Source organism: Anser cygnoides, chromosome 1 (genome assembly GCF_040182565.1).
Source record: "Anser cygnoides isolate HZ-2024a breed goose chromosome 1, Taihu_goose_T2T_genome, whole genome shotgun sequence".
Classification (NCBI taxonomy): Eukaryota; Metazoa; Chordata; class Aves; order Anseriformes; family Anatidae; genus Anser; species Anser cygnoides.
Genome location: NC_089873.1, coordinates 187,832,478 through 187,856,404, shown reverse-complemented (window position 1 = coordinate 187,856,404; position 23,927 = coordinate 187,832,478). Strand labels below are relative to the sequence as shown.

The window sequence follows — 23,927 nt, the reverse complement described above, 5'->3', positions numbered from 1 at the left end:
ATCGCCAAACCAAGAATCCCAGTTTTACACTCTGTTGTTTTACTCTATGAACAAAAGCCAGCTAACCTGGATTAGGAATATTTAGGGATACCATCTGTAGGCAGAATATCAGCAGCCATGTGCCAAAGAAGGGCATTGCTGTGGATGCCAAAATGCTGTAGCTTTCCATCTGATGCACTGAAATTCACAATGAAGACCCAAGATCCCCTAATTGGGCAATGCAGAAGCTCCACATGTTGCTTGCTGGATGCCAGGTCTCTTGTGGCTGCATGTACACAAAGCCACAGCCTCCTCCCAGTGGACTTATTAGCCCCCAGCAGAGATCCAGAAACCGGCTGGGCTCATCTCATCCTACACCCTCAGGCTCTTGGGTCCCAGCAGGTACTCCTGGACATGACCATGTTCACTAAAAATGCACCTGGATCCCATTTCTTTGGCAAAAGTTGAAGGAGAACATGATTGTAGGTATTCCTTTCACACAGTGCTGCAGTCACTGGAGTGTTCTCAGGGGCTGTGTCAGGGACAACAATGTCCACTCCCACCACAGCCACTGCTACCACAGCTTTTTCTGGAGCAATAACTTAGGGTTTAGTGTTTAGCCTTTAGGTAGCTACATCTTCTCATCTTCAGAGTAGCTTCAAGTCTTCAAGGCTTGTGAAAACACCCCAGGAAAGTAAGGAGGTAATTTAACTGTTAGGGTCTCAGAAAGCCAAGCTCCTTTTTCTCTTTGGCTTTTAGAGTGTTCGCCCTGAAAGAAGCAGCTATATGTCACAGAATCACAGAATCATAGAATGTCTCGGGTTGGAAGGGATTTTAAAGATCATCTAACTCCAACCGTCCTGTCATAGGCAGGGATGCCACCCACTAGATCAGGTTGCCCAAGGCCCCATCCAACTTGGCCTTGAACACCTTCAGGGATGGGGCATCCACAATATCTCTTGGCAACCTGTTCCAGTGCCTCACCACCCTTACAGTGAAGAATTTCCTCCTAATGTCTAGTCTAAATCTATCCTCTTTTAGCTTAAGACAATTCCCCCTTGTCCTATCATTATCTACCTGAAGATATCTGAAGGTATTGAAAGCACTGGTCCCAGGACAGACCCATGAGAGACACTTTTCATCACCGGTCTCCACCTGGACATGGAACCATTGACCACCACCCTCTGGGTGTGGCCATTCCTTATCCGCTGGATGGTCCACTTTTCAAATCCATATCTTTCCAATTTAGAGATTGGGATGTCATGTGGGACTGTGTCAAATGCCTTATAGAAGTCCAAGTAGGTGACATCACTTGGTCTTGCTTTGTTGACTGATGCAGTCACTGCACCATAGAAGGCCACCAGATTGGACAGGAACAATTTGCCCTTGGCGAAGCCATGCTGGCTGTCCCGTATTACATTCTTGTCCTGCATGTGCCTTAACATTGCCTCCAGGAGGATTCATTCCATGATCTTTCCAGGTAAGAGGTGAGGCTCACCACTCTGTAGTTCCCCGGGTCTTCCTTTTTACCCTTTTTAAAAATGGGAGTGATGTTTCCCTTTTTCCAGTCACTAAGGACTTCACCTGTCTATGTTATGGTAACCTCGAGTCTCAAGATAAACGCCCTCAAATCTTGACTTAAATGCTTAGTTTAGCTATAGTCTGCATCTTTTTTACATTCAGTTGCTCCAGATGATAGCAGATGGAATCTTGTTGAGATGCTGCACAGGCATACAGCAGGGAGCACAGGAAACAGGCAGCCTTTGCTAGGGAGGGCATGTATTTGGCTAGATGGCTAGATATCACAGACAGATATGGTAGATGGAACTACATATAATGTGCAAACAGGGTGATGGCTTGTAGCTGTCAGTATTACCTCTACAATATTGAGTTTATTCTACAGTTGTAAAGGGTTTTTGTGTATATTGCTCTGTTTTTATTGAAACCTGGTATCTTGAAACTCTAAAGGAGAGCTATAGATAAGCAATGAACAACATCAAAGGACTCAGTTTTCTTTTCAGATATAAGAGATTTTGAAGCTTCTTTTGTTAAACTGCAGTCCTGAAAATATGACTGGACTAAAGAACATCTTATTGTCAGTGAAACTGATCAGACACTGATATTTAAACAGAACAAGACTTCTAGTTCACGTTCAACATATCTTGCTGTCTTCAGTATTGTTCACCTCACTTTACTACCCCACTTTGAATAACCAGTCCTACTGTTCATGCAGAAAAAACTTAACTTGACTTTTTGTTATTTTCTTTGGTGTTTTCAATATTTTTTTTTCTCTTAGTGACATTGGGGAAAAGGTTTTGAAGGTTTTGTCTTCTTTTCCAATGTTTGCAAAGCAGCCAAATATTGAAACTATCTCACTGGGACATTTGGAGAGAAGTTCAAAAGATCTTAGCCCTCACTCATAAATCCTAATAGATATTGTTTTACATTTTTATTACACTGATTATGGTCTCTCTATAGCAGTAAGATTTTCACATTCACACTTGCATTGCACAAACTTTTTCACATTCAATCACATCAAATTTTGAAAGTTGTCTAGCTAAAACCAAAGGCATTTATCCATTCATAAACACCTGTGATGAGAAACAGTCTCCTGCTGGGTATTTATGGTCTTCTAATATTAGGTCCTTAGGTAAGTGCACTCATCTCTTTTCCAAATGAAAATAATCTTCTTTTCAATGGAAGTTAAACCTGTGCTTACAAATTGTGCTGAACTATGTAATGATTACTTGCCTCCTAAAAATAAATCTTTCTTCTGTTTTAAAAATCCTTAAAATGCAAAAAAGCTGTCAAGATTTGCTAACATGTCCTTACACAATAGCAAAATCATTTGGCCAACTTTCTTATGCCAAGATTCCTTTATATTTTTTCAGTTTGGAAAACTGGGATTTAAGCAACTGTGAGTGGATGCAGGGAAATTTAAATCACTCACCACACTGCCCACCATTTATAGATTTGTGCCCCCATTCAATATGATGCCTAGCAACCCAGATCTTTAATTAGGCTGGCCCAGCTACTGTTAGCCAAGCCAAATGAAGATATATCCTCTCTAGAGCAGAAATTCTCAAACTTTTTATCAGTGAGTTGTTAACTCAGGATGTAAGATGGTATAAATGATATCTTGCAGAGAAGACACAAAAAGGTGTAGTAGGAAGATATCTCTACAGTACACAGGTATACAATAACAGCCCTACTTTGCCTGAGGCTACATATCTCATCCTTGCAGCTATGACACAAATGAGGGGAGCAACACTACATTTGCGGGAGCTCCATCCTGGGATGAAGTGCAATCCCCTATAGAGCAATTAGAATGTTATTTAGTGACTGAAGTGGATCATAGGATAAAAATATTGAGCAACATTGGTTTGGGGATAGCCCTTCTGATATATTAGTGGTTTCATACACATTTATCACAGTCATCTACTAAGGGGTTCTGGGATAAGAACTTAGGGGCACAATAGATTTATTTAAAATAATGTATTTTTAAGGAAATGTGAATAAGATTTCCATAGCCTATAAGCCTGGTCCCCTGAAATGATCTGTCAAATGTAAATCATCTATGATATTATAATAGAATCTATAATTCTATTATTATGATTATTCATGATTATTACCTTGTATCTATGATATAGTACATATTTATTAAAATTTCCATAATCATCAAGGCATTTATTTAATTGAATAGACTTTACCTTGATTATTCTATTTGTTCTAAGATGAGCTCTTCTTAATGCTCTGTTCCCAAAGGACATAGTTTCAATGCTCAGTTGGCATTAACAAGTGTTTTCTTTTTTCTACAAAAAAAAGCAGTCAATGACCTCCCATCACTGATCCTCTGCTATTTTTTCCTCTTCCATTTTTTTTTTCTTTTAATTTTTCCAAATGGGTGATTGTGAATAGCTGTTTTCATTTCTACCATAGCTTGACCACTACTTAAGTAAGCAGCTTCAGGAAATATTCTCATTGCCATTATTTTTCAAAATGTCCAGAAACACGCTTCTGACCTATACAAAAAATGTCAAGGGTGAATGACAAAGTATTATTCAGTCTTCAGTAGTCATCTAAGTACAAGCTCACGTGAAAATGGGGAGTTCAGGAGTTCAACATGAGCTCAAATGTTATTAAGTCTGCTTTCCACTAGGGAGAGACAATCAGTGATAAGTCGTTATAGTAGGGTATTGGAGTCAAAAATATATGTTATGGCTGCTATGTCCATTTAAAATTATTATCTGAGTAAATTGTACTACTGTGACTGGACAAACAATTCAAGATAATAACCAGCTAAACATGAACAGATGGGATTTGGCTTAAATCAATGAACCAGTGGTCCTTAAAAGATGCAGGTGACTGTGTGTCAAAGACTGTGACAATCAGCATGTCTGGTTGGAAAATGTTGCAAACTGATCCAGAATAAAAATCAGTGACATCAACAACACAGATTGTAAATATTGGCAAGTGGATGCCACACATTTTCTCCTGGATGAATCTGACCTTTTTTAAAATTTTGGTTTAACTGATGAAGTGACAGCTGCATATCTGGTACTTGAGGTTTCTTTAAGCTCTGAAAGAAATCATAGACTTCATTGAAACAAAAAGCTAGAAGGAGACCTTAGAAGGTCATTGATTTCATTCCCAAATCAGGGTCAAACACAGTTTCTGGGTTACCCCTGGCAGACATTTCTCTAACTAAAGCTGTTCATCAAAATCTCAGGTGCTATGATTTCTATTACCTTCAGAGATAACTAAATCTGTGCTAAAATATATTTTGAAAGCTAGGATTTTTTTATTTTTTTTTATTTTTTGTAACGTAATCTAAATGTCTCTTTTTTTATATTATGCTAATTATTCATCTTGTTGATCACTGCCAACGAGAACAGTTGATTACTGTTCTAGCAGTCTCAAATATCTTAATATTATTATAATGTCCTGTCTCAGTCTTCTCTTTTCTGGCCTGAACATTTTCTTCAGCTTTCCCTGTAAAGTTTTTTAGATCATGTACTTTTTTGCTCATTTCTAGGACATTCTATCCAGTTTAGCAGTAACATTATTTAATGATGGTTTTCAAACTGGGACATGATATTGTCATTGAGTCTCTGCCACTTGTTCTGGGGAGTGTAATAATGACCTAGCATTAATAATTACCTGCATGTTAATATTTAACTAGCAGCATCTTGTATGTAATGAGGTTTCAGAATGAGACTTGTCTCTTGTGACAGCATCTCAAGCACTGACTCATTTTGTGTGTATCCCCTGCACACCCCAAGCCTTGCTTGCAGTGTTGCCAGCTGCCCAGTTACTATGTTTTTTCTCATTTTGTATTTATGAATTTAATTTTTGTTTCCTTCCCTGAGAACTTTTAATTTGGCCTTATTGAACTTCATTATATTGATTTCAGACTAGTCCTCTAATTTATTGAGTTCTTAATTCTGCTCCTGTTCAGTGCATGTTACACTCCTCAACTTGATGTCATCTGCAAATTTTATGGGTCAACCCCCCTTTTTCATTATCCCATTTCATAATATTTATATTGAATATTAATGGGAAGAGACTTTGGCAGGTTCTCCCAATTTGTCAGGTCCTTCCATTTTGAAAGCAAATTTTTTGTTAAATCCACTTCAACAGTATTTTCCAAATTTGCATATGAAAACGTAGCAGGGACTGTGCAACAAACTTTTCTAAAGTCAAGACATACCATCTTTACTCTTTCTATCCTATCCACTAGAACTTGTTAGCCCAATGAGAGAGGGAACTAGAATGATATTATTGCTCTTGAAAAATCCATATTGAGCTTTTTGTTCATTTGTTTTTGGTTTTTTTTTTTTTTTTTTTTTATCTTATTATCCTTCAAGTGCTTACAGTTTGGTGGGTTTAGGAATTTGTTTAAACATTTTCCTGTTACCAATGTTTAGCTAACTGGCTGATAGCTGTCCTTTGCAAAGTTTGAGGCCATATTTAGGCTTGGTCCTCTGGTGAACAAGTTAAGGAAAATTATACCTCAGTTCTGGTTTTAAGTCCAAAAAGAATGTGAATGCTATCATTTGGATTTCTGACAAAACTGAGAGTTTTGGATAGGGGAGCTTTTATGCTCTTGAAGTCACAGTATGGATTTCCTGTGCTGACAGCCTCTGTGAACAATATCTACTTACTCCACATTGACACAGAAAAATAAGAGATATCTGAATTTGAATAAGGCTAGCATTCCAGAGGATGCATTCATATTCCCATTAATATTTACAGCTGACTTTGCTAGCATTATAGACAGTTTCTGGAGGCAGAGTCTAGAAGGAAAACAAATAACTTCTTCACTTCAAGGGAGGTGGAGCAAGAGAAATTCAAGAGATGTTATGGGCTCATTCCTCAAGCAGTGAAGTAGGTTGTATTCAGAAGACAAATAATAGGTTATAGCCTTTATCTGAAATTTGTCAGTCACTTTTGATGGTCCCTCAAGATGACTATTTGAAGGTACCTGAATATTTCCATTATTTTCTTCACTCTCTATTTGCAAAGTGAAACCAGTGGAACTCCCTTTTTTACACAGCTTATCCCCAGATAACTTCACATAAATATACCTACATGCTTTCTGATGATATCGTGTTTTATACAATGAGGCACAGATACCTAAGGACACTATGCACTGCTGGAATATAAAATAAATAAATAAATAGATAGATAGGTAGATAAATAAATAAATGATGTGCATGCCAATACTGAGCCAAAGGGGAGGAAATTGTTCCTTTGCTCCTCAGATGATTGTATAAGAAATCCAGACTCGGCTAGCTGGAGCATGTAGAGAACAAAATTGTTCAAGGGGTGCCAAACATGATTATACTGTCAGAAAGAAGTATATAGAGGGAGTATGCATGTGAGAAACAAATACAAAGAGCTGTGGGAGCAGTGTGAGAAAAGGACACAACATGACATATAAAGGACAGGACAGCGAACAAGTGAGAGACAGAGAACAGCACTGAATGTGAGCAGGTAAACTGTCCCGTTAAGACAGGGTATGCTGTGTTCTGGTTTCTGCTTCTGTGATTCTTACTGTAGTGAAAGTGAAGTCACATTTTAAGCATCCTAACTGGTGTGTCAACAACCTAAATTGAAACCGAAGTGCTGTGTGAGAGGTTGGGGAAGTGGTGCTGAGCAGCAGAGCTCTGGTCTGCAGGGAAAACTACCAAAGGCACCCAGTGTTGTCCGCGCAGGCAAGGAGATTCAGACCCTCTTCAACTAATCCCACCTCAGGCAATATGGGTAGATGATAGCATTGCTGTTGGTGGAGTTACAAACCAAAAATAAATGCACCTGATGGTACTTCTGGAATTAGGAGAGAGTCACACAAGTGTTGGGTAGCAGTGCTGGGCTTCTGTGCGTGCACCTATGTTCAAGGCAAGCACATCCATTCCTACAAACCCTTGTCCTACTGCCTCCCTAGCTGAACACACAAGAATGTCCATCCAGCCAGGCCACATGACATCCAGAAGTAAAACTGTTAATGCTCTCTGTCAATGGAATACATAACACAGATGCCTACATGCTGGGATTGCAAAAGAAGCCCTACAGGGTGGAGTGTGACAATTCAGTTACTCTAAATTACTTCAAGAAAAAAGCAAACAAACAAACAAACAGACAAACAAACATTCCACCCCCCCAAAATAAAGAAGAAGAAAAAAAAAAACACAAAAAACAACCATATGCATTTAGCAAAACTTTCCTCCCTCGGTTTTGGGCCAACAGAAAGCAAAGTACTATCAGGAGACAGCATGAGGCTTCTTCAGAGTTAAATTTTTATCCCTGGATACAGGGACAAAACTTTGCTCTTATTTGTCTCAGCCCAGGCCCCCAGGTTATTCTAAATTTAGTCAACCAACTGCCAAGATGCAAAGCAAATAATATATATTTTATCTGAATATTTGTCTAAATATCAAGCAAATTCTGTGATCTGATATATATATATATATTTTCTGCAAATAGGGTATTAATTTATAGTAAAACCCATAGAAGATTAAGACAACAATACCTGTTACGACTCAATTATATCTAAAGTAGATAACAAATGACCTTAGTAAATACATATATGAGGTGCTAGCTGGAATATGGATGTTGAAGAATTATAAAGAACAACACCACAATAAACAAGTTGTTTAGCCTGGAAAAGTGATGAGAGAGGACTTGGTAGAAATAAAGCATGACAAAGAAGCTAAGCAGGACACTGAGATTTAACTGAATTTAAGGTAAGTACGAGTTAGATTTACATAAGATCAAAAAAAGGTTTTATATCATCTATCGTTAACCTAGGAAATTCATTGATAATATCCTGGATATCTGTGTTAGATATTTAGTAAGACTGAAAACAGAAATTAGACATTAATAGGGACTAGAAGAGCAACAAAACTCTCTTCCTAAACAAATATTTGTATAAAAATATGCACTACATAGTTGAGAGAGGAGAAGAGATAAAACTAATGTCAACTAGTGGAGATCTGATGAATCTTTTAGTGAGGAGATAACAGTATTAACAGTTTACTAAATTTTAATATAAAATGTCTGATCACTGCTAGACACATAATGTTTATAAGTGGAAAACCTGATATGAACTTGTATTTCATGCCTATGTATCTGTTAGTACACTAACCTGATTGTTCTGGACAATTTGTCTCTTGAGCTTACTTAATTCAAAGATGGTTATTGACTAATAGCCACTTGAATCAATTTCTAGAATGGCCTAACCATTCTGGGCAGAATATACATTTAGGCATTCATTATATATGCTTGTACAATGTGTCTTTATTATCAAGCAAACAAACAAAGAACCAAAATAATACAAGTGGTTAAAAAAATGGCAGACTAGTTAAAACTGAGATGTACTGGAGGCTTTCTTTGTCACTAAGCGTGTGACATGTCAGTATTATTCCTATTTTATTATGCTAAGCATGCAGTTCACTCAAAGAGAGATTTTTGTAATGCATTTTTCTGCTAGAAACAAAATACATATCTGAGATGTTTCTCACAAAATAATGGCTTTTGAGAGAAATGCATTTAATACAAGTGAGGTTTTATATTCAATGCTTGCATACAATCGGTAGCAATTGCAAAGATCTAGTTGGAATTAGTGCCTGTGCTGGCTTTATGTGGCAAGGGTTTGGTAGCAGGGGTCTGCAGGGGTGCCCTCTGTGAGCAGAGCCCAGCAGCTGCCCCATGTCAGATCAGAGCCAGCTCCAGCCAGCTCCAAAGGGACCCACCGCTGGCCAGAGATGGGCCATGAGCAACACTGGGTGGTCCTCTGGGAGAGCAGATTGAAGACAGGGAAAAAAAATGTTATGCAGCAACAGCTTGGGGACAGGAATGAAAAAATGTGAGTGAAACAGCCCTGCAGCCCCCAAGGTCAGTGCAGCAGGAGGGCAGGAGGTGCTCCAGGCAGGCAGCAGCAGTTCCCCTGCGGCCTGTGGAGAGGCCCCTGGTGGAGCAGGCTGTCCCCCTGCAGCCCACGGGTCCCACACGGAGCAGATCTCCACGCTGCAGCCCGTGGAGGAGCCCCCAGTGGAGCAGGTGGATGTGGCCTGGAGGAGGCTGCGGCCCATGGAGAGCCCCCGCAGGAGCAGGCCCCGGGCCGGAGCTGCAGCCCGTGGAGAGGAGCCCACGCAGGAGCAGGGGGTCTGGGGGGAGCTGCCGCCCGTGGGGGACCCGTGCTGGAGCAGTTTGCTCCTGGGGGATGGACCCCGTGGTACGGAGCCGTGTGGGAGCAGTTCTTGAAGAGCCGCTGCCTGTGGGCAGCCCCCGCAGGCTCAGTTCGGGAAGGACGGCATCCCGTGGGAGGGACCCCACGGGGAGCAGGGGCAGAGAGGGACCGTGAAGGAGAGGCAGAGATGAAGCGCCATGGACTGACCGCGGCCCCCATTCCCTGTTCCCCTGCTCCACTCGGGGGGAGGAGGTGGAAGAGGGTGGATAGGAGGGAAGGTGTCTTTATTTTATATTTTCTCACTGCTCTAGTCTGTTAGTAATATGCAATAAGTTTTATTAATCTCCCCACATTTAGTCTGTTTTGCCTGTTATGATAATCGCTGAGTGATCTCCCTGTCCTTGTCTCAGCCCTTGAGGCCTTTTCCATCGTAATTTCTTCACCTCCTCCTTTGAGGAGGGGGAGTGAGAGGAGAGCAGTTGTGATGGAGTTTAGCTGTCCATCAGGGTGAAACCAACACAGTGATGTCATATCTCACAGAAATCCATTAAGTCTTGTTTAAAGTAAGAAATTCATAAATTCTTAGAAGTAAAATTGCTTTATGTAGTTTTGCTGTAAGTTCTCCCATAATCAAAAAGTGATATTAGTCCCAGTATCCTTAAACTAAGCAATTTACTTCATATTTTATTACTGTATGTGCTACCACTCTTTCATTTGGTCTCAACATGGCTTGCAAATCATGGAAGTAATATTATCTTCATTTTTCATAACAGGAATTTTTCATAAAGGGAATTGAATCATACGGAAAATAAGTGTTTTGTCTGATCTGCCACTGGAAGGCCATGGCAGGATCAAAAATCAATCCTGAACCTTTTACTGTGTAAGACCAGGGCACACAGCAAGTCCAGGAAAAATGTGACCATTAATGGGAGGAACGAATGATGTGAAATTACTAACACAGTGTTGCAGACCAGCATTCTTCCTCAAGTTTTGAACTTAACCCGTTTTTTTTGTAAGTGGGTATTTCTACTTAAACAGAAATTAAATTCCTCTGGGAGAAGAAGGGAGGTCCGATTGGATATAGCTCGTCGTATGCTGGGAAACTGTTTAAGTTATAGCTGTATAAACTCTTTGGGCCTACAGTATTTAACTCCGACTTCTTCCATCTACGACTAACATCCTTCCTGTGAGCTCTCATTCTCATCTGCAAGGAGCAGTGTCTGCCCTCCAGTATCTACTGGAGCACCTATAATATTGCCCTCTGTTTTTTATTCTTTTTCTTTTTTTTTTTTTTTTTTTTAACCTGTGGAACAGAATAGTTGTTCATACTGAAATTTAAGTGATCCAGAGGCAGCTGAGTAAAATTTTGCTGAGACGATTGGGAAAGATCAAATCACACAGATATTCTTGTTGGTTTCAACCATTTCATGTAGTCATGTCTGGTTTGAATGAGTCACGGGTGAGTTTTTTCACAGTTGTGACAACTGGAGACTTATTTTAACAACTTTGTTTTTGGTAAAAAGAAATAATTAGATCATTTAGTCTGACTGATCTGCCTCTTGCTGTGCATCAGCTCTAAAACTCCCCTGTCCCATTACGTGGCTGCACTAGTCCTTGTAGGTAATTAAGTTTGAAAGTCTGACGTTGAGATTGTAACCTTGACCTCCAAAGTTGATAAAGGATATGAACATTGTGATTTATGTGATACAGAACCAAATTACATTGCTTCTTGTCTTATTGCAATCATAGATCTTCACATGAATCATAAAAACTACTTAAACCTCCTCCCCTATTTTTTTTTTTAACAAAACTGGCACATTTTTACCAGTGTCATTTCCACAGTGCATGTTCAGTGATTCATTTTATTAATTGGTTATGGAAGTTGATGTAGCTCTACCTTAGAATGACAATTCTTCTAAGTCTCACTCATTTCTTTCCAAAATGCAACCAGAGAAGACAATATGTCTGTGCTGATAGCATTTGCCATTTGCATCGCACCCTTCTGGTTGGTACAGTTTCCTAGAAAGCGTGAGATCTAGGTTCGCGTTAACAATCTGACTTTACTCATTTTGTGAGATTACTGTCATATTCAGCTACAGGCAAGTTCTACAGAGCTCTATATCCTCTGAAATTTCTGTGTGTGCTTTACCTTCTTGGAGCACCCACAGTGCCTGGTTTCTCAAGGGGAGTGGCAGTAACTGGCTGTGTTTCTAGATCCCACTGGGGCTTAGGCCTACATGCAACAAGTCACAGACAGAAGCAGAGCAGGAGGTGCTTTGGAGCTTGCAGGTCCAGCATGGACCAATCAATTGCTTCAGGTGCCTGCAAAGGTATGGTAAAGGCTGAACAGAACGTCAAACACACCTGTCCAAAATCTTGCCTCAGATAACTACAAAGGTCCCTGACATTATAATTCTAATCCACTCTACACATAGGAGTTTCAGAGAAAATATTTTCACATGTAAAACTAGGAGACCCTTTACATACAAAATAAATTTTATACATAGACCAAGAAAGGCTTTAGAACTAGGCAGCTTCTCTGTGGATTGCCCAGCATTATTTCAGCATCCCACAAATGCTATATTTCTATGTAGAGATTACCAGATCTAGTTGCTGTTGCCTCATTGTGCTACCTAGAACATTTGCTATGGATAGAATGAAAAGAAGTTGTTTCTTCATGTTTTCCCAAGATCACGCTAATAACAAATGTACCTGTCAATGCAACCAATTCATTTTTTCAGTTTGATTGCAAGTACTGCAATAGTTTTTTATGAACATGATGATTTCAGGTGTGAAAATTTTACCAGTTGATTCAATATCGGTTCTCCTTAACTTGCTCTGTATTTAATTTGCTTGGCAAAATTGTACTAAAGGAAAAACTAAGAGTAAAACAAAATTTTACTCCTTTATCTTAGAAATGGCCTTCTTCCAATGTGCTTTGGCTTGCTCATCCTTTGTAGAAATAAGAAAACACATAGCAGGTATATTCCATCAAATGGAAATGATGAAGTAACTCAGTGCACTATAATTCCAGACTATTACTCAAACACATTTTGGTGTGGGTGGGAGTAGGAGGAGGTAGTTGGTTTAGAATTTCTTTAGTCAGGGAGTGTGGCTAATCAGAAAATGACGTCCATTTAGTAACATTTTCTACTTGTTTTTCCATGTCTGACGTGAGTTGGTCCAGAAGCCCAAGTACACTGCATGTGCTATTAGTCTTGCCCCATAAATTAAGGACAAGAAAAACAAGAAGAGGATGTGTGAGTACAACTTGCTATAAACCTGGAAAATCTATCCCCATTTCTGTGGGGAAAGAGAGCCATTTGGCTTATCCTTCTATAAGAAAACTTGCAAAAACCTTAATTCAAGTTGTAGCACTAATATGGCATCACAAGAATACATCTAATAACTTCGAACCGGCATGCAAGAAAGCCTTATGCCTTACTACTGCCCAAACTGCTGCTGGACATAGCTGCTGGATCCCATGCCTTTTCAAGCCATTTGCACCTAAACACTGTGTTTAGATCTAGACCTGAAGGCATTCTTTGAAGCTCCAAACCTTTCCTCTGGACAGGGATGCAAAACAACCTATACAGAAACTAAAACATCATTTCTTCCTTAAGTATGATCTTCCCTTTGGGCTCTTGCAGGTACTTGCATGGACTTACTTCCACATGGGAGTAGAATCAGAAGACAACCATGCTTCGCCATGATATCTGAAGAAATTACCACCAACTCTGCCCAGCTCCTCTCTGCCACCTTTTTACTGGAGACTGCTGCTCATTCAGATCTGGTGGTGAGCTGTGTGCATAAGGCCTCTCTTGAACCATTTCTGTCCAAATGGGGTGGGCTGTTTAAGTAGTTGGTCTTTGATAACTCTCTACATTTTGACTGAAGTTATTTCAAGACCAGCTCTGAGAAAAACAATATGTGAAAACAGGAACCACCAACAAACGTCTGAGTGCAGGTGAAGGAAAATTGTGATTTCCTTAGCTCAGCCAGCCAGAAATGGGCACAATCAAGCACCAATACTGCAGAACTAATCAAATCTGAAGTGCCCTGTTACTGAGTTGGTGGTTTCTCACCTCTCCAGGCCAAAGCAGCTGTCAGGAGCACAGTTCAGCAGGCGCATCTTTGGCAAGTTAAGACATGCAACCAAAATGCAGCTCATAATTTGTCACTGTCACTGTTGCCATCACAGCAGTCTGTATTCTGGTTGAATGCAGCCTTCTTTCTTGTTTATTACAATGTGGGGGGAAAAAAAGAAACCTGAGCAGTTGGAAAATTAATAAAGGGAAATTGAGAATTTCATGTTTTTCATGGAAAAGGAGAAAGAACTATATTATTTTGAACTTAGCCTTCACACAAGCAGGAACAAGGTTTGTGGATAATGATAATTCAAAACATGAGGGGATTAGTCCTAGAAAAGGAATTAAAATTAAATCATAGTAATCATTCAAAATAGGGCATAAAGGAAGGTTTAAAAGTGCATTTAATTATACAAACTTAGTGAATTTATATAGTAAAATTAACATGTAATCATGTTCAAAGGCTGTGTTTAAAGTTAACAAATTAAGTTATTTTTGAAGACATGATAAATAGATTATAGTCCTACTGACAGAGAAAATTATAACATACAGCACTTCTGCTCTTTGATAGTCCTTTTTACTGCAGGAGAGGGATGGGAACTTTCCCACACCTGAGTGATCTGAATCCTACAAGGAAAACCGTCCACAGAAGGTGGCTCTTCTCTGACTTGACCTTCAGTGACTGCCTGGGGCCACTCCAGGAGGCTGCTCAGGGCTCTCCGGTCAGGCTCCTGCTGTGAGATGTCCCTGGAAGAATCCTTTCCCTTAGTTACAGAAGGAGGCTCAGGAAATTAGATCCTCACAGCTAAGCACAGACTGTGTCAACAACCTTCCTAATTTCTTAGATTTTTATCCTAGCTACTGGTTGTGTCTTACTGTTCAGCGTATTCAAACACACTCATGCATCTCCCTGCACTTTCAGAGATGCAGATATGTCTCAAGAGCTGCAATGTATTGCACATGTAGAAAAGTAAGCACTCTTTCCTTCGGAGACCTGTTGTAGACAGACACTTAATTCAGCATATTGAGAGACACCACAACAGGCTACAAACATCCTTTTGATATCCATCTGAACCATTTCTAGCACAGCACTTTTTTGCCTTCTATTTCTTCCTAATAGACTACAATTGCAGAGCAGATGGGAATAGGAAGGTCTGTAACTTGACTCCCAGTCACACCTTGCTCAGGAAAGGAAATAAGCATGCCACAATTACTGACTGACTTCTTTTTCCTGTAGCCCTTGAACTTTAATGAACTAGAGAGAAGAGTATGGAAAGAGTCAGGAAAATAAGGTCATCTGCCCAACCGATCATATGCACTCTTTTGCTTTCTTCCAATTTTTATTTTGGTATTTGAAGGAAATGTTTCCATCGGTACAAAATGGCAATAAGCCGTTCGAACAACGACTAATCAGAAATGCAGTGTAATGCATCTGAAATAAATAAAGAAATAAATAAAGAAATTTGATTCTTCTTTTCCTTCATATGACATCTTTCTTCATTTCCCATTTGTCTCCATTCCTGTACTCTGCTCCACTTTCAGGAGTTTTGTTTTAATGAAGGGGCAAAATAATTTGGCAGCAGAGGTTATGTTCTGTCGTCATTTATCCGTGAGTCCAAAAGCTTGACAATATCTCTTGAAAATGAGTTAAAAGATACTTGCTGACCTGGACATGTATCTGAAACCAGTCTGAAATTCCAGAAAGTGTCTTTTTTTGATGCTACCAATTGCTTCCTGCATTTCATTATGTCTCTGTTGCCCTTCACTTTCATAATTCCCATAGGCATCAGCAAATAGGGTCTAAATTGAAATCTATTTGCCTAAACAGATATTTTCTATCTCAATTTACTTGTGACAAGCTTAATGAAATCATTAGGACAATGTGTATTTGTCCCACTTAGCTTTCAGAAATTGCTTGCTTATGTCCAAAAAAGTTAGGTTGTAGAACTCTGATGTGTCAAAGTATCTGGACAATATAGAATATGTCTGGACAATATAGAATATGTATTATTTGCAGCTTCATTAGCTACGTGCATATTCACATCACAGAACTTTCTGTTTCTTTGCTTGCCTGTGTTATTGGTCACAGAGTGTCACTCAGAGAATATCAGAAAAGCCAGAAAATGGGCTTCATTTCCTTCCCTTAAAGACACTGTAGAAAGGAAACAGAGAGACACATGTAGTATTTGTAACACATATGCCAAAAAAAAAAAAAAAAAAGTAATGTCCCGCACAAGCAACAATGACAAAACAGATCAAAAAAACAGACTAACCAGACTATTCATAATTAATAAAACCCTTTTGGTATGAGCTTTTTATTTGAAGGTAAAACAAAGAACAGGGTAGAGGATAGGAATTAAGTTAGAGAGAATGGTACAGTTTCTACATCAGCAAACATGATATGCTAGCTGATTATTTCCAGGAATCTATAAAGGTTTTCAGCATAGGCTGTTCTTCATGTATTTAACATTTCCAAATGCCCTGAAGAATTATTACAGCCTAACATAGAGGAGGTATTTTTCTGGGAGAGACAAAGTGATGGCTCTGCATGGACTAAAGCAGATGATCAGACAGAACAATAAAAAGATCCAAGACAGCACCAGTTTTTAAACATACATATGCTGCATATCCACTCTTCCTAATTCATACATCAGAGTGTGATAATATTATGCCCTTTCTAGTCATCTAACTTTTTCTGCCCAGTGTTGCCAAAATTGTCAAGAGACAAATCTTATTTCTTTTCCCATACCTATTCTGTACTAGATAACATTTTAAATGCCATGGATTTTTATTTTTTTTTTTTTTTCACAGAGTATGTTTTTAATTGTTGTTTTGGTCTGCAAGGTAAAGGCCTATATAGTCATGAGTTATTCATGCAAAAGAATATATTATTTAGAGAACACACTTGTAATGTCAAGGGATTTCTGGAATTGTGTATATTCATACAGTGATCCTGAGGCTGTGAGTAGGTCAAGCTGAAGAGAAAAAAGTAAAAGTGAAAGGTCAGGATACAAGTTAATTTTGCCACAAGGGTTTCCATTATATGACAGATACTTAGTGTTCAAGAAGGAAAATTTATGTAACAAATTGTTTGCTTGCAATATAGAAAATTTCCTCAAGAACTCCCAAAGAATTCCCTTTTGAATATACTTTCCCTTCTGCTGCAAGCAGAAGCATTGTTTGTGAGTTACACTGCAGAATAATTTTTCTTGCTGACTGTAATGGGAACATCTCAGAGTCATCAGCTGGTAATCAGTAATCTTTATGTGATCATTCCATATTATAATTATTGGTTCATCATATGCCTGGGGAAAAAAAAAAAAAGAATAGAAAATTGATGTGAAGATAATAGATTCTGTAAACAGAAATCTATGCAACAGTTTCTAATTCCATTTATATTAATTTAAACTGGACTCACTCCTGGAACTTCAGAGGATTATTATAAATTCACTGTGGTGTTGCTCAGCACCCAGCCCCAATTTTTTAGAAGTAAACAGGTTACATTTGTGTGGTATTATGAACAGAATTTTCTGTTATTCGGGGGACTTGAGAGTCAATTGTTATTCAGGGGACTTGAGAGACAGCCTAGAGCAAAGTCAGTAAGACATAGATCAGAAAGGTAATGCCTTTTGGCTTATGGAAATAACAGAGCACACATGCTGGAAGGAATCCCAGGGACTGCACATACTCTGCCCTTGTTATTTTTTTCATGGCATTTTGCATATAAAAGCACACATACATCTCACTGGGTGAGAATTGTTTGTGCACTTAGAAATGGTGCTTCAGCCTGGAAGCCTTTGTAAGCCTTCACTTTTCTTCAAATTCAAAAGTACCATTCATCAGGTTGAGGACAGCACGTTACATGACCTCTGTGGCCAGCCAGTGGGTTACTGATGCAGTGATCTCTCCCAAGCCTCTCTCTGCCAATGCAGGTGGGCTAATAGTTTTGGAAGAGGTGTGTTTGTGCAGTGGAGGTTGCTTTTAAATTCTTCAGGAAGTTTCTCCTTTAAGATATATGAGACGTAACGAAGGGTGCTACTTCATATACTGTGCGCTGCCTGTTCACCCATTGAAGTTCCCAGAAAGGGACTTCTCTGACCAAATGTGACCAAGTGTGTGCAGGTATAATGACATTCATTATGCCTGCACACACTGACTTGCACGCCCACCCAATGCACCCCACTCTCTCCAGTTGCTGGCACTCAGATCTCCAGACATGCACGTGCACACAGAGTCCCCTTGCCCAGGAGAGTAGTAAGAAATGAAGTTAAATGAGAAGAAAGAGCAGATGGTGGTGGTCAGGCGAGGGTGGTACAAGTGACTGGACAAGAGAACTGATCAGCAACTTGTTTACACATAGCTGACCTCTTTTATTCCTTTACTCCTTCTGTCTTCTCACTCTGGCTGCTCACCAAATCACCTTGATCCCCACCTTTCCCCACTTTTTGTTCTTCCCTAAACATACCAAGTCTTATATAATCCCAAAAAGTGTTTTTCCTGCATCCTGTATGCCCCCCACCCATGTAGACAGTATGCCCCCTCAGTCTGTAAGGTTATATATAGACAGCCCCTTCTGTTGACTAACTGACTGGTGTCATCTCTGGACCATAAAGATGATTGCTGTCCTGTGATGGCCCTCTGATGAGCCAGGTCAGGGTGTGGAGACTTTTTTTTTTTTTTTTTTTTTGACACACAGGGTAAAAGCCATTGCAAACCCAATGCGAATGTCTGAAAAAGGTCAAATGAGTGATGCCATTAAAATTCCCATTCTCCCCATTGACTGCTTACCTAGCTTGGGCAGTCATGTGAATCTCAGACCTTCTGGTTATATTAAACACGAGGAAGCATATATAGTAGGGAAGAGCATGAACATTTTCCTCTTTACATCAGTATAGGTCCTCCTGCTCTAAGACTTCAATCCACTTTTATTACCTTAAGCTATTCCATGCTTGCTCAAAGGCAGCACACATTCATGTGTTTATCCCATGTGTTCTTACAGATTCCTCTTGCTCCTCAGTAAGCTGCACTAGCTTAGATTTCCTTACATATTGGAAAAGGTTTCTTGGCACTTAAATGAACATGAAGAACTCCAAATTACTATAGGCAATTCTAATCATTATAAACTAGCTGAATAAAGATAACAGGAAAGAAGTATTATTAATGCTGCTATATTTATAGAGGCAAGGTTCTATTATTCTGTACTGCTGATTTATGTTAATCAACCTAAATGCAATCTGAAAACTTGTAGTAAATACATAATTAGGGCATTTCAGACCTACAAATCCATCAAAATGCCACAGAACTTACAAGAAATATTTCAAAGCAATCTCTTTGTTACTGACTAGTATCTTTCCATCAGGATTTTAGAAAGTATTCCTGATGGACATTTTGGCAAACAAAATTCCCACCAGTAATTTAAGAGAACATTCTGTGTTTCATCTTTCCAGATGCAGATAAATATAGATGGTTATAAAGAACACCATTTATAAACATCAGAGATTCTTTTAAGGAGAACAATGTATTCTTCTAACGACTAATTGTCATGGAATTAAGACCAGACGGCCTCCTGCTACACAAGTTGACATGTCAAAGAAACTACACTACCTAGAATGGGGAACAACTCAATGTGTGCATATGTGTGCCTCATCATATAAAAAGAAAAAAATAATTAAAGGCAGAACTTTCTTAAATTAGTGATGAGATCCATCCAAAAGAAATCAAGATATTTTTACTCAAGAATTCTCAAGTAGTTGTCTCATTTCAGTTATTCTAATCCTGCATAAGAATACAGGAAAACCAAAATGCCATGAATCTGGATAGCTGAAGAAAAAAGAAATACCTAAGTGGATTTTCTGTACTTTCACAATGATGAAATGACGTTTCATTTATACCAGTGCAGATGAAAGAAAAAATAGTCCTTGTTGTCTTGGTGGCATTGGCATTAGTGAGAGCTCATCTGAGCAGTCCAAAAAAGAGCAAAGACCAGGGCAATTAAGCAGTGTGGTTGTTGATGGGTTCAGCACTCAGGCTCACTGTCTGACTCTCTCTCACTTCTCAATACAGGGAGAGTTTTCTTTCCGTGTTTCTAAATTACATATGACAAAACTTCAGCCACTATACACCTTACTCTTTTCAACTTTCTTTGTTGAACAAGCCATTGACATGGCAGTAGTTACAGGGTCACGTCACACTCACTAATTACAGTGGATCCCAACACAGAACTCAGGGAGCACTTCTACTTGCTATGCTTATTGTGAGGACAGACCCAGGACGTGATGCTGAGAAAGCAGGGACTGAACTGAACAAACTGAAAGAACTGAAGCTTAAGAAGACAGGAAATAGCATTTCAACTCTTAATTGTAGGATGACACTGGAACAGTTTGGATTAAATGTGATCCTCCTCCTGCTAGAGATAAAACACCTCTTGGAAGGAGCTATTCAAAGAAAGGCATAATTTCCTCCCTCACAAATCCTGACACCCTGTCCCATCCATTTTGAGAAGAGAGTTACAGAAGCAGTTCTCAGACAAGGTTTCTAGATAGTTCGTTGTTGGACAGTTTCCAAATGTTGCAGATGAATTAGGTGGCAAAGCTTCCCTTGGCTTCTGTGGCAACAATAGCATTGAATGACAAATGGAAGGGCAGGTAAATCCAGAAATGTTACTATATCATGTCTCACTGTGATAGCAAGAGCACTGGCATATGCCACCAAGCCTGGTTTTGAGTCTTAGCAGTGTGATTTAAAATGTGGATATAGCTGAATTTGGGGCTCTAGAGTTTTATAGAAAAAAAATAAACCAGCTTATCTCTATTGCTCTCTAAATCCAGGAGCTATTTACAATAGTGATTATGTTGGTTCGGAGTGGTGTTTTGTAGGGGGGAACCACACCACATCAATACCTGTGTAATCATACTCCAGTAGTCCAGAGATCTGTCTAGCTTTATTGTGATCGGTTAAAGCTGATGGCCTTAGTAAGTCTGTAGGATGCAGTTTTTCAAACTGCTGGGAATGAAAGCAGAACATAGTTAAGTTGCCAGGATATGGTTTGTGTGGAAAATTTGTTTACCATATTAGTGGAGATGATCAAAACCATATTCATCTAAGGAGATGTTAGGATTGCCAAATCCAGTAGACTGAGAGATATGAGGTAGCCGCAGCTTTGTCTGGGAATGCATCCCAGTAGACCTACGTGCACATATACACAAATACTTTTATGTGTGTGTGAGGGGCTGTTGAGCCTCCTTGGACACTGGGCAGTGGCTAGGGCTGGTGCTGCCTTGGCACTACCAGGTAATGGGGTTCCCACTGCTGTTGCTGCTCTGCTCCTTTGCATTTGCAGCAGTCAGCCCTCAATCACAGCACCTAACAGACTCCCATTTGGGCATGCTATTTCTGGTTCCCCATCTGAAGGCTTTGACAAGACAGTGAAATAAAGCACTTTTTGTGACTGGAAGCTACCTTAAGAAATGTTCCTGAATCACAGTCTCTGCAGGTTAGGAAAAAAAAAAAAAAAAAAAAAAAAGCAAGCACAAGCACATTACCTAGGAAAAGAGGAGATAACAAAATAACGTATTTAAAATATTCTGAAGATCTTCCTTGAGTTTTTCTTTTTTTTTTTTTTTTTTTTTGTGCACATTGTATGGTTCCTGTACATCACACAAGACCATAAAGATAGCCAGTATTTCTTTTTACAGTCAATCTCATGTTCAAACGAGTTCTTTCAATTGTACCTTAATACCAGTGAGGACAGTGATATAAGATACTGAGAACTAAGATTAGAAAATAAGGCTGAAAATAGCAAAATAACATCCAGCTTGGAAGAAATATAAGTTAATTTATCTAGGGAAAAATGATACCAGATACAGCCTCACTGGGAGTGCAGCTTTGGGAAAGGAGGTGTAAAGGATTTGAGCTTTTGTGTGTTAGAGCACAGCTTGGCTCTGACCATTTCAGAGACAATTGTGATTGTTCTGTGTCTTTCTGCAGACAGAGACTTAGTACTGGAAGAGTCTTAAAACCTCCCATTGCCCCAGTAAATTGGAATGTAACTTAAGTGATGTTTTAATTTCTGCTAACTTAGCCATTGGTTCTACAAGATTAATTTTTTGCTCAGGATGAAAAATCTTTTTTATCTTTCTCTTTCCTCTTCCCTTACTCTTTTTCTGATTTTTTTTCCCCTCTGCAGATGCATCCTGTATACCAGATGTAGAGAAGCCGGTCTATCCAGCCTAGAGTGAATACATCCTTTCATTTACTCCCCTTCCTTAAATGTGGAGCCCATTTTGAAGTAAAGGGAGGGAAAATGCTGTGATTCATACAGTATCAATATTTACATCTATGAGTCCACAGATTTGTTAAACTGTTTAGAAATCTCAAAGAGACTAAGCATTCATTTTCTGTAAAGGAAAAAATGAGCAATCTATTTTGCCAGGACCTTCTGTGCTGAAAATATTCTGCTCCTTCTCATAAATACTTTTGTGACAGACCAGTGAGGCTTGCTCTAAAATGTCAACCATCAAGAGGCTGCTAGCTTAATCCTCTTCATCTGAGAAACTATAGAGGTATCCTGGTATACATTATATCTGGAAACAAGTATTGGCCAATAATTGACTTCTGGGATGTTTGTTTACCTCTTTCTTGGACCGTATGTCCTTGATTGCAAATATAAATTCTTCAAAAATTAATTACATGGTTAAGTAGGAGAGATATTAATTTTTTTAAAAAATATGTGGGAGACCAAATTTAGCCGTTACAGAATTATTGCTGCTCACCTGGAGCACAACAGTGCCAAAGGAGAAATCTCAAAGACGAAATCACAAAGTTACACCAGTGTAAATGAGCTTGGGACATGGATTAACATGTGTAGCTGAGGGCAGGATGTGTTGATGCTGCATGTTGAGGCTGTCTGGGTTCTCTACTGTCACTTAACTCTTGTATACTGGCAGAGGGGAGAGCTAAATGGTGGACTTAATACCACTCACACTATTCACCAATAATAATCCATATGTTAATAAATGGATATCTTTCAACATTTGTACAAAGCCATCTTTATTGAAATCATTAAAATTGGCATTCCCGAAGTAGAAAAAAGGGAAGACTGAAGTAGGGAAAGGCAGATTCATGTGCATTGCCAGCTTCAGGTGAACTGTCTCACTGTTCTCATCAGCCAACACCCTCGAGTCCTCTGCAGGATTGTTCTCAGCCCACTTGTTACCCAGCTTTTATTCGTGTTTGGGATTGCCCAAACCTAGGTGCAGGCCTTGCACTTGGCCTTGTTGAATTTCATGAAGGAGTTGCAAAAGCCTACCTCTGAAGCCTGTCCAGGTCCCTCTGGATGACATCCCTTCCCTTCTGTGTGTCGACCGCACCACACAGCTTGGTGTCCAGCAAAATTGCTGAGGGTGCACTCGATCCCACTGTCCATGTTACTGACACAAATGTTAGTCTGAATCTGAAATCTGGATGTATCTGAGTCTTGCTTATGGAATCCAAATGAACACAAAGAGTTTAAAATGACATTTTTAAAGGTGATTTAATACAGTTAGATATATGTAAGAAGAATTTTATGTACACTGTTGGAATATATTTGTCAATGCAGGGGGTTCCAGCCCTAAATTAGGAGACAGTATTATTGTTTGAAAGTTGTGCTTAAAAAGTAATAGTTACTGTTGACTGGATTTACTGTTTCCCAAATTATTAATTTTTTTTTTGGTGCTATTACTATTTTCATCTAACTTGTTTTTTAAGTTTCTGAAGTCAGAATATAACAATTTTTTACACTTCTAAGCTTGCAAATCACTAAATGCTTAGGAAAGCTCTTTCTCCAATTATGTATAACAACAATTTGTCCACTCATAAAGATGTTGCATGGGTTAGTATGTTCAAGACAGAAAGCTCTGAGATGCTATATTTACGGTATTTATATGTTCACTCGAAACATTCAAAGAAAACAGTGCATGCCAGTTCAGCCACACTACCTACCACCAGGGGAGTTTCCACGCTCCCCAACCTGCATGTTCATCTCTGCTGCCTTCCACCTCCACAGCAAAATGAGTCAAATACACAGGAGCACACATACTTCTTTAGGTACCAGATGAACTGGAGCAAATTAAGAAATAATTCGGGTGCTGGAGAGACTGGGTCCCAACGTATAATGTGTACTAACATAA

General features: G+C 39.2%; 1 long non-coding RNA gene across 1 annotated transcript; it reads left to right on the top strand.

Annotated features, from left to right (window-relative positions):
• The first annotated feature begins 1,346 nt into the window (after positions 1–1,346).
• Positions 1,347–23,847, top strand: LOC106041119 (uncharacterized). Its single transcript, XR_001210308.3, has 3 exons — positions 1,347–1,459; positions 13,321–13,466; positions 21,944–23,847. It is a non-coding gene; the product is annotated as an uncharacterized lncRNA (long non-coding RNA).
• The last annotated feature ends 80 nt before the right edge of the window (positions 23,848–23,927 follow it).